We start from the raw sequence: 10979 nt of genomic DNA on the forward strand, positions 1-10979 counted from the left end.
AGTCAACTCCAGGTCCTGTTTCTGCTTACTCCATAGAGCTTCTCCATCTTTGGCTGCAAAGCACATAATCAATCTGGTGATGTCTATGTGTAGAGCCGTCTCTTGGGTTGTTGGAGAGGGTGTTACTATAACCAGCTTGGTGTTCTCTTGACAAATCCTGTTAGCCTTTTCCCTGCTTCATTTTGTACTGCAAGGCTCAACTTGCCTGTTATTTTGGTTGTCTCTTGACTTCCTACTTTGCATTTGAACCCCCTATAATGAAAAGGACAAGTTTTTTTGGTGTTGGTTCTAGAAAGTGTTGTAGGTCTTCATAGAACCAGTCAAGCTTCTTCAGCATTAGTGGTTGGGGCATAGACTTGGATTACTGTGATGCTGGACGATTTGCCTTGGAAACTAACCGAGTCCATTCTGTCATTTTTGTGAGTGCACCCAAGTACAGCATTTTGGACCCTTTTGTTGACTATGAGGGCTACTCAATTTCTCCTTAGAGATTATTGCTCAAACTAATAAGTATATTTGTCTTCTGTAATTTAAATAATAATATAATTCATTAAATGGAAATATTAAATTCATATTTGGGAAGTTGATTTATTGTCCAAGCAACAACTTCATGGATTGCAATTTAAACTTTTTAGCAGAGATTGGATTGTGGCAATTGGATTAAGCAGGTCTTAAAGGTTTGACATCAATCATTAGCATTGGAAAGTGTTTTCAACTCTGCAAACCTCTAATCATGTGAACCTATACATTTTCACAAGACTGATAACCATATCACTTGGAAGAAAAGGGTGTGGTGTTCAGAGAATACATAAAGCACCTGGTGACAATGCAAGCTCTTCTTCTCCAGAGTGCAGAGTTATTGGGATTGGAGTTGGCAGCACTGTACAGACTTCAGAATATTTCTGCCAGGAGGAGGTGAGCATCTAAGCTGAACTGAATTTAACAGAGTTACAGAACAGAAGTAGAACCTTTAATCAGCTGTACCCAGAAGTGAGTTCTAATCAAGGTACAATTAAATTCTTCTATGTTCACTTAGAAATGGAACTTTAATGGTAATTGTGGACCAAAATGTAATTTGTGTGTGTGTGTGTGTTTGTCAGTAATATCTATTACTGAATAATGCAGTGAGCGCTGCATTGAGGATTTATTTTCTGTGGGATCTGAAGACAAGTAATTTCTTTTACCCACACTGTGTCTAGTAATCCTTATAAAATGAGGGGGGGGGGTATAAAATTAGTGAACATTGTTGAGAAGATTAAAATAGTTAATCTATATAAAAGGAGTTAATCCAATGCCAAGAAACACTAAAAAACACATATTAGGTTCTCTTCTTATTGTTGCTGGGTTGCTAAGTTGTGTCAACCCCATGGACTGTAACCAGCCAGGCTCCTCTGTCCATGGGGTTTTCCAGGCAAGAATAGTGGAGTGCATTGCCATTTCCTTCTCCAAGGAGTCTTCCTGACCCAGGAATTGAACCCCCATCTCCTGCATTGGCAGGCTGATTCTTTACCCCTGAGTCACCTGGGAAGCCCATTAAGTTCTCCTATTATGTTAATATATCATAATCATTAATGTCATTAGTATAAAAGTTATTTTCTTCATAACAAATTCTTGGTCCATGTCTAGCCCACTCTACACATGACCTCTTTATACTTTCTCCCTGTTCATCAGCTATCTCCTCATTTGATGCATATGTTAGCCAAAGGCTTTAGGTTCTATGCTATTGAAAATTATGGTTATCTTTCAGAATTCCATAAATCCCCTCTAACAGTTTTTTTTTTTCAATAAATAGATCTGTACACCATGGCTTTACTGTTAATTTTTTTTTTAAGGCATCTTAAAGCTGATGTTATACTTGCTCAATTAAGTAAAAGGTTTTTTTTTTTGTTTTTTTTTTTTCCTGTCTTTTTCTGACCAGACCTAAAGTCTCAGCTTTGGAAAGAAGCAGCCTCTTCTATTCAGTTTCTCACCGAGAGGAAAGAAAACAGGAAACATATCATTGAAGCAAATATTTAGTTACAATGTATGATAACTGAAATTATATATTCATGCCCACTTCCTCTTACCAATACTTTCCATTACCAGCTTATCCATGGGTCTTGTCCTAGAAAACAAGTAGTTTTCTTAGGGTTTTAAAATTATATCAAAATTTAAAATAAATGTTAATAAAGCAATTTTAATATACTGATATTGGTAATGTTCAGCTATTTAATTATTCTTGTTTCATGACCTTATATGTTCTTAGATATTTTTAAGTCTTAAAAGAGTTTCTAGAGACATATGTATTTATAAAACATATAGTACTTCTAAGATGTTCAACACCATGTATACATTTGATAGTGTTTACACAGATGAAGAAGGTTTGAATTAATCAGAAAAACTTCTTTAAATGGTCACATTTACTATCATTTTTAAACCATCACTTTGCATCCATAAATGAAAAGTATTCAGAATAGATCCAAACACTGACCTTTTTACAGTTTTAGGACATCAAAGGTCAAGTCAACAAGGATTATATTAAGTTTAAATTATTCATAGACAATTTTATTTGTCTTTAGAAGAACACACGTGTCACTCTGAGGTCAGAAGAGATAGAGAACATTAGTGTAGAAGAGAAGGGTGTACAGTGTTGGCTCCGAGCAGGGAGAGGTGGAGAGAAAGACAGACAAGCTGAGATTATATGTGCGTATTTGTACCACTCAGCTGACAAAATGAACTCTGGAGTCTTCCTAACATACCTTCAGGTCTAATCTTTAACCTCTTCCATGTAATTTAGGTATGATTAAGTTTAGAGTTTAAAGAGAAAAAAGCTTCTAGCGCCTCTCCTCTAGTTTTATTCTTTGTATGACAGCATGGCCCTAACCTGTCTGTAGTCACCATTTCTAAGTTTGTATTGGGAGTAAGGAAATATGGAGATTAGATAGAGTTCAAGACAGGCTTATGCAAAAGGCTTTATTCTTCCATTATCAGGGCAGAAGAAAGACTTTCTCTCTTACCATTTCTAGTCTCTCTAATTTTCAGAAACACAGACTCAGACGAGCTGGAAGCCTTCCAGCAGGAACTCACCTGCTCCATCTGCATGAACTGCTTCCTGGACCCCGTCACCATAGACTGTGGGCACAGCTTCTGCCGTCCCTGTCTGAGCCTTTGCTGGAAGAAGGCCAGACTCCAAGGAGCTGCCCTGAGTGAAGTACATCAGAGACATCAGATTTCAAATCCAACACTGACCTCCAGAGGCGGGATTCCCTTGCCAGACAGACCAGAGCTGACCATGACCACATCTCTGAGGAGCAGGTTGAATTAATACGAATCTGCCCACCAAAGCTCAATCCTTATAATAACTTTTTTTCTGTTTTTCCCCCCCCTTACAGTTTTAGAGAGTTATAATTGACACATATCACTATATAAGTTTAAGGTGTATTTGATTAAAGTGTAAATGATTTTACTACACACATAGTGAAATGACTAAAACAATAAAGTTTAGTGAACATTTCCTATCTCATGTGATACAAAATTAAAGAAATAGAAAAAAAATTCCTTTGCCATAAGAACTCAGATTTACTGTATTAACAATTTTTATTTATTTTTTCCATTTATTTTTATTAGTTGGAGGCTAATTACTTTACAATATTGCAGTGGTTTGCACCATACATTGACATGGATTTACATGTATTCCCCATCCCGATCCCCCCTCCCACCTCCCTCTCCACCCGATCCCTCTGGGTCTTCCCAGTGCACCAGGTCCGAGCACTTGTCTCATGCATCCAACCTGGGCTGGTGGTCTGTTTCACCCTAGATAATATACATGTTTCGATGCTGTTCTCTTGAAACATCCCACCCTCGCCTTCTCCCACAGAGTCCAAAAGTCTGTTCTATACATCTCTGTCTCTTTTTCTGTTTTGCATATATGGTTATCATTAACTGCTACAGTCACTTTTGAGAACAGTTTGGCATAACATTGAAAAGTTAAAAATAAACATTGTTATCATTAACAAACAATGTTTATTTTTAACTTTTCAATGTTATGCCAAACTGTTCTCAAAAGTGACTGTAGCAGTTAACATTCTCACCAGCAATGAATGAAGGTTTCATTTTCTTCATATCCTGTCAACACTTATTATCTGTCTCTGATTATAATTATTTTGGTGAGTGGAAAATAATTTGCAGTTTACTAATTATCAGTGATGCTGAGCATCTTTTCATGTGCTTGTGGCCTTTTGTACATAAATAGAATAATCAGTTCAGTTCAGTCACTCAGTCGTGTCTGACTCTTTGTGACCCTATGAATCGCAGCATGCCAGCCTCCCTGTCCATCACAAACTCCCGGAGTTTACTCAAACTCATGCCCATCGAGTCGGTGATGCCATCCAGCCATCTCATCCTCTGTCGTCCCCTTCTCCTCCTGCCCCTAATCCCTCCCAGCATCAGGGTCTTTTCCAATGAGTCAACTCTTCACATCAGGTGACCAAAATATTGGAGTTTCAGCTTCAGCATCAGTCCTTCCAATGAACACCCAGGGCTAATCTGCTTTAGGATGGACTGGTTGGATCTCTTTGCGGTCCAAGGGACTCTCAAGAGTCTTCTCCAACACTACAGTTCAAAAGCATCAATTTTTTGGCACTCAGCTTTCTTCACAGTCCAACTCTCACATCCATACATGACCACTGGAAAAACCATAGCCTTGACCAGACAGACCTTTGCTGGCAAAGTAATGTCTCTGCTTTTTAATATGCTGTCTAGGTTGGTCATAACTTTCCTTCCAAGGAGTAAGTGTCTTTTAATTTCATGGCTGCAATCACCATCTGCAGTGATTTTGGAGCCCAAGAAAATAAAATCTGTCACTGTTTCCTTTGTTTCATTATCTCTATGCCATGAAGTGATGGGACCAGATGCCATGATCTTAGTTTTCTGAATGTTGAGCTTTAAGCCAACTTTTTCACTCTCCTCTTTCACTTTCATCAAAAGGCTTTTTAGTTCCTCTTCACTTTCTGCCATAAGGGTGGTGTCATCTGCATATCTGAGGTTATTGATATTTCTCCCAGCAATCTTAATTCCAGCTTGTGCTTCTTCCAGCCCAGTGTTTCTCATGATGTACTCTGCATATAAGTTAAATAAGCAGGGTGACAACATACAGCCTTGACACTCCTTTTCCTATTTGGAACCAGTCTGTTCTTCCATGTCCAGTTCTAACTGTTGCTTCTTGACTTGCATACAGGTTTCTCAAGAGGCAGGTCAGGTGGTCTGGTATTCCCATCTCCTTCAGAATTTTCCACAGTTTACTGTGATCCACACAGTCGAAGGCTTTGGCATAGTCAATAAAGCAGATAGATGTTTTTCTGGAACTCTCTTGCTTTTTCGATGATCCAGCAGATATTGGCAATTTGATCTCTGGTTCCTCTGCCTTTTCTAAAACCAGCTTGAACATCTGGAAGTTCTCAGTTCACATATTGCTGAAGCCTGGCTTGGAGAATTTTGAGCATTACTTTACTAGCGTGTGAGATGAGTGCAATTGTGCGGTAGTTTGAGCATTCTTTGGGATTGCCTTTCTTAGGGATTGGAATGAAAACTGACCTTTTCCAGTCCTGTGGCTACTGCTGAGTATTCCAAATTTGCTGGCATATTGTGTGCAGCACTTTCACAGCACCATCTTTCAGGATTTGAAATAACTCAACTGGAATTCCATCACATCCACTAGCTTTGTTCATAGTGATGCTTTCTAAGGCCCACATTGACTTCACATTCCAAGATGTCTGGCTCTAGGTGAGTGATCACACATTGTGATTATCTGGGTCATGAAGATGTTTTTTGTACAGTTCTTCTGTGTATTCTTGCCACCTCTTCTTAATATCTTCTGCTTCTGTTAGGTCCATACAATTTCTGTCCTTTATTGAGCCCATTTTTGCATGAAATGTTCCCTTGGTATCTCTAATTTTCTTAAAGAGATCTCTAGTCTTTCCCATTCTGTTGTTTTCATCTATTTCTTTGCATTGATCACTGAGGAAGGCTTTCTTATCTCTCCTTGCTATTCTTTGGAAGCTCTCTGCATTCAAGTGGATATATCTTTCCTTTTCTCCTTTGCTTTTTGCTTCTCTTCTTTTCACAGCTATTTGTAAGGCCTCCTCAGACAACCATTTTGTCTTTTTGCATTTATTTTCCATGGGGATGGTCTTGATCCCTGTCTCCTGTACAATGTCATGAACCTCCGTCCATAGTTCATCAAATTCATGGACCTAACATTCCAGGTTCCTATGCAATATTGCTCTTTACAGCATTGGACCTTGCTTCTATCACCAGTCCCATCCACAACTGGGCATTGTTTTTGCTTTGGCTCCATCCCTTCATTCTTTCTGGAGTTATTTCTCCACTGATCTCCAGTAGCATATTGGGCACCTACCGACCTGGGGAGTTTCTCTTTCAGTATCCTATCATTTTGCCTTCTCATACTGTTCATGGGGTTCTCAAGGCAAGAATACTGAAGTGGTTTGCCATTCCCTTCTCCCATGGACCACATTCTGTCAGACCTCTCCACCATGACCTGACCTTCTCGGGTGGCCCCACACGGCATGGCTTAGCTTCATTGAGTTAGACACGACTGTGGTCCTATGATCAAGTTGGCTAGTTTTCTGTGACTATGGTTTTAGTGTGTCTGCCCTCTGATGCCCTCTCGCAACACCTACCATCTTACTTGGGTTTCTCTTACCTTGGACGTGGGGTATCTCTTCATGGCTGCTCCAGCAAAGCGCAGCCGCTGCTCCTTACCTTGGACGTGGGGTATCTCTTCATGGCTGCTCCAGCAAAGTGCCAGCCACTGCTCCTTACCTTGGACGAGGGGTATCTTCTCACGGCCGCCCCTCCTGACCTTGAATGTGGAGTAGCTCCTCTCAGCCCTCCAAGGAATCTACATTACGTTCTCCAAAGTGGTTGAACAGATTTACATTCCCACCAATGGTGCAGGAGTGTTAATTTTAGGCAAAAATGCTCAACAAAATATTAACAAACCAAATCCAACAATACATTAATAAGGATAATACTCCATGATCAAGTGGAATTCATCCCATGTATGCAGGAATTTTTCAGTATCCGCCAATAAATCAATGTGATACACCACATTAACAAATTGATGAATAAAACCATATGATCATTGCAATAGATACAGAACAGCTCTTGATAACATTCAAAATCCATTTATGATAAAAACTCTCCAGGAAGTGGGCATAGAGGCAACCTACCTCACCATAATCAAGCCATATATGGCAAATCCACAGCTGACGTCACACTCAATGGTGAAAATCTGAGGGCTTCCCTGTTTACCCAGTGGTTAGAAATCTGCCTTGCCATACAGGAAACAGCAGTTCAATCCCTGTTCCAGGAAGATCCCACATGCTTCGAGAGCAACTAAGCCTGTGTGCCACAAGTACTGAGGCCATGTGCTGCAACTACTGAAGCCCGTGAACCTAGAGTCCATGGTCCACAAGAAAAGCCACTGTCATTGAGACGCCTGCACACAGCAACGAGAGAGTAGCCCCTGCTCACCACAACCAGAGAATGGATGCCTGTGTATAGCAACGAAGACCCACCACAGCCAATAAATTAATAAATCTTTATTTATTTATTTATGCAATAAAGTTTTATTAAAGCATAAAGGAGATAGAGAAAGCTTCTGATATAGACATCAGAAGGGGTTAGAAAGAGTACCCGCTTGCTAGTGTTAGCAATGGAGTTATATACTCTCCAATGAATCCAAAGAATGTCTGGAGGTTGTAAAGACCTCACCAGACCTACTCCCATAATTTACATTTTAAGATAACAGTTGGCCAGAAGGTTTAATCCAAAGACTGTCCTCAGGCAGGATACATCCTTGTAAAGACCAGACCTACTCCCATAATTTATGTTTTAAGATAACAGAATTAGCCAGAAGGTTTAATCCAAAGACTGTCCTCAGGCAGGATACATTATTGTTATATAATCCTAAGGAATGTAGAGGAAAAAAGTAAAAAGTTTGTCCTTTCTTCCTCCTTGAATATTCCAGACCTCTCTCTCCTTGGGGACCCCTAGACTTCCTATCAACCTGCCTAGGAAATGACTCTCTCATTCCCCCCTTTTCTTTTAGGAGAATTATGTTGCCAAGGGAAAGGGGCATTGTTTTCATTCCATAACTACTTCCTGCTGTTTAGGGGCATGGTCCCTAAATTGTTGAGGCAACATATTCTCCTACCCTCATATTGAGGGTCTCTGATCCAGGGGCCCCAAGTAATAGTTGGAGGAGGCTGTGGCACTCATAGGAGCTCGGACAACCATTTGTAAATTAAAAGCTTTTAGACGGTTAGAAAACCCCATTATACAGTTACAAATGTAAGGCAAAATAGTCATCAAAATGAAAAGTCACATTATGTCCATAGTTACATCAGTCCATCTTAGGGTTGTTAGATGTCATCAGTTTAAGAAGAGGCATCACATGCGATTGTTGAAGGTATTTGCAGACTTGGAGAAAGTCCTTTCCTTGAAGTGGAGATGTCCACCATGGGACGCCTTTCACGGATGAAGAAGGGAGTGGTCCACAGACCCAGCAGTTAGACCGATTGTGGAATGCAGCATAGGAGTGAGCCCAGGACAGGAAGGCATTGTCTTGAGGATCAAATGGCAGACTCAGGATTTTTGGAGTCAGCATAAGTAGGCTCACATAGATTATCAGGTCCATCTGAAAACTACAAAGTCAGAGCATAGAAAATAAAGACATAAAATGACATCACTTAGTTCTGGTCAGGGTGCCACTTCTTAACTTGAGTGTGATGTACCCACGAATCAATTCCTGGTACTTTGACAACTGTGGGAGAAGAAAGAATAACCTGGTAAGGGCCTTCCAGAGGGGCTCGAGGGATGGGCTCCAGACCCCAATGTTTTTATGAGGACCTCAGTTCTTGGCTCAAATAGAGGCTTGCTTGACTCAGAGGCTGGGTAAATAAAAAGCTGAAAGCATTGCCTCCAAAATCAGGAATAAGGCAAGGAGGTCCAGTGTAAACCTTATTAAAGACAAAGTCAGAGCAGGGCCTCCTTCATGCTCCCTACTACCCTTTTGTTAAGTGCTGTACTGGTAAGAATTTATCAGAAACTTAACAGGAACAAGTAGATTAAAAAGTTATATTTTATCATTGTCACTTTCAGACTAACCCATATGTATGCCTTTATGTCATTCCAGAGACAAGGGGCCTTGAGGGAGCTTAGTGGGCTTTGCAGGAGACACAGGGGTGAAGAATCTGCCTGCAATGCAGAAGCTGCAAGAGACACAGGTTCGATCCCTGGGTTGGGAAGATTCCCTGGAGGAGGATATGGCAACCCACTCCAGTATTCTTGCCTGGAGAATCCCATGGACAGAGGAGCCTGGTGGGCTACAGTCCATGGGGTCACAAAGAGCCAGACATGACTAAAGCACTTAGCAGCAGCAGCAGGAGCTATAGGAAATTCACCTGACAACATTCTCTTGCATATTCAAAATGGAAAGCATCCTAAAGCTTATCACACGGTCCTCCACATTTCCCTATAATGTAATTTCATCCTTGTAGCAAGAAATATTATTGAAGGGAATTGAAACTGACAAGCCTCCTTGGTTTAGGAAACTAGATTAAGCATTCATTGATTAGCAAATGAAACTCCATGTAGCACTTCAAAGTAAACCATTCGCTAATCTTACAACTAATGAGTGTAGTCCAGACATGTAAGTCATCCAATACATACAATGAAATATATGAGGCTATCAAAGTAAGAGGTATTTTATGAGCAACAAAATAGAAAATTTTTCCTATGTTAGAAATCAGGTTTGGTCAGTATTTATTCTGAAGAAGCATTTGTTCTATTTCCTAAGAAGGTGAGCGACCATTATAGTCTCTTCACCAATTCCCTGGCCTTAGTTCAGTTTGTGAAAAGGCCTCTGGGTAGGATTGGCATCTTCCTGGATTATGACAATAGCGCTGTGAGCTTCTGTGATGTTTTCAGGAGTTCCCTCATGTATAGTTTCTTTCCTTCCTCCCTCTCCTTCCCTCTGAAGCCTTTCCTTTGCCTTGGGTCTCCAAGAATGTCAAGTTCTGTGACCATTTGTTTTCACTTCTCCTCTGAGGAAATTGTTTTCTGAAAATTCATGTGAGGCCACAGGATGATACCTGACTATCTCTGAGCACATTGTAACTTAATGATACATAATGACTATATGTTCATAAAATGGCATGACCATGTTGAATGTATAAGTTTATTAATTAAATTTTATTTTTTAAAAAAAGTTATTATGGAGTATTTCATAGAATATAATCAATTGCTTTTCTTTTTAAACTAATGTAATACTTCTATTAATATAAAAGTTGCATACCATAGACTACAGTATATAATTCAATGGGTTTTAGTAATATGCAAAAATTTGTGAAAAAATAACTTTCTAATTTCAGAATAAATCCATCATTCCAGAAAGAAATTGGCCCATTAATATTTATGCCCCATTTCCCCTCCCTATCTCATGTCACCCCTCTAATCCATTTTTATTGTTCATGAAGTTTCATTTTATATAGTTTCAATTAAATGGGTTCACACAATTTATGACTTTTTATATCTGGTTACTTTCACTTAATGCTTTCAGGGTTCATCTACATTGCAAGCAGTGTGCTTTGATTGCATAAATGAACCAGAACTAAACTACCATATGACTCAGCAATACCACTACTGGACATATGACCTGAGAAAGCAATAATTCAGAAATACACATGAACCTCAATGAACATTGCAGCACTATTCACAGTATCCAGGGAATGGAAGCAACCAAAGCAGCCGAGGTATCAATGGATATCAGTGGATGAATGGATAAAGAAGAAGTACATGTATACAATGGAATGTTACTCAGCCATAAAAAATAAGTGGAAATGAGTCATTTGAACTGAGGTGGATAAACCTAGAGCCAGGCTTTCCTGGTGGCTCAGATTACCATATGTAAAGTAGAT

Source organism: Odocoileus virginianus, unplaced genomic scaffold, assembly GCF_023699985.2.
Source record: "Odocoileus virginianus isolate 20LAN1187 ecotype Illinois unplaced genomic scaffold, Ovbor_1.2 Unplaced_Scaffold_45, whole genome shotgun sequence".
Classification (NCBI taxonomy): Eukaryota; Metazoa; Chordata; class Mammalia; order Artiodactyla; family Cervidae; genus Odocoileus; species Odocoileus virginianus.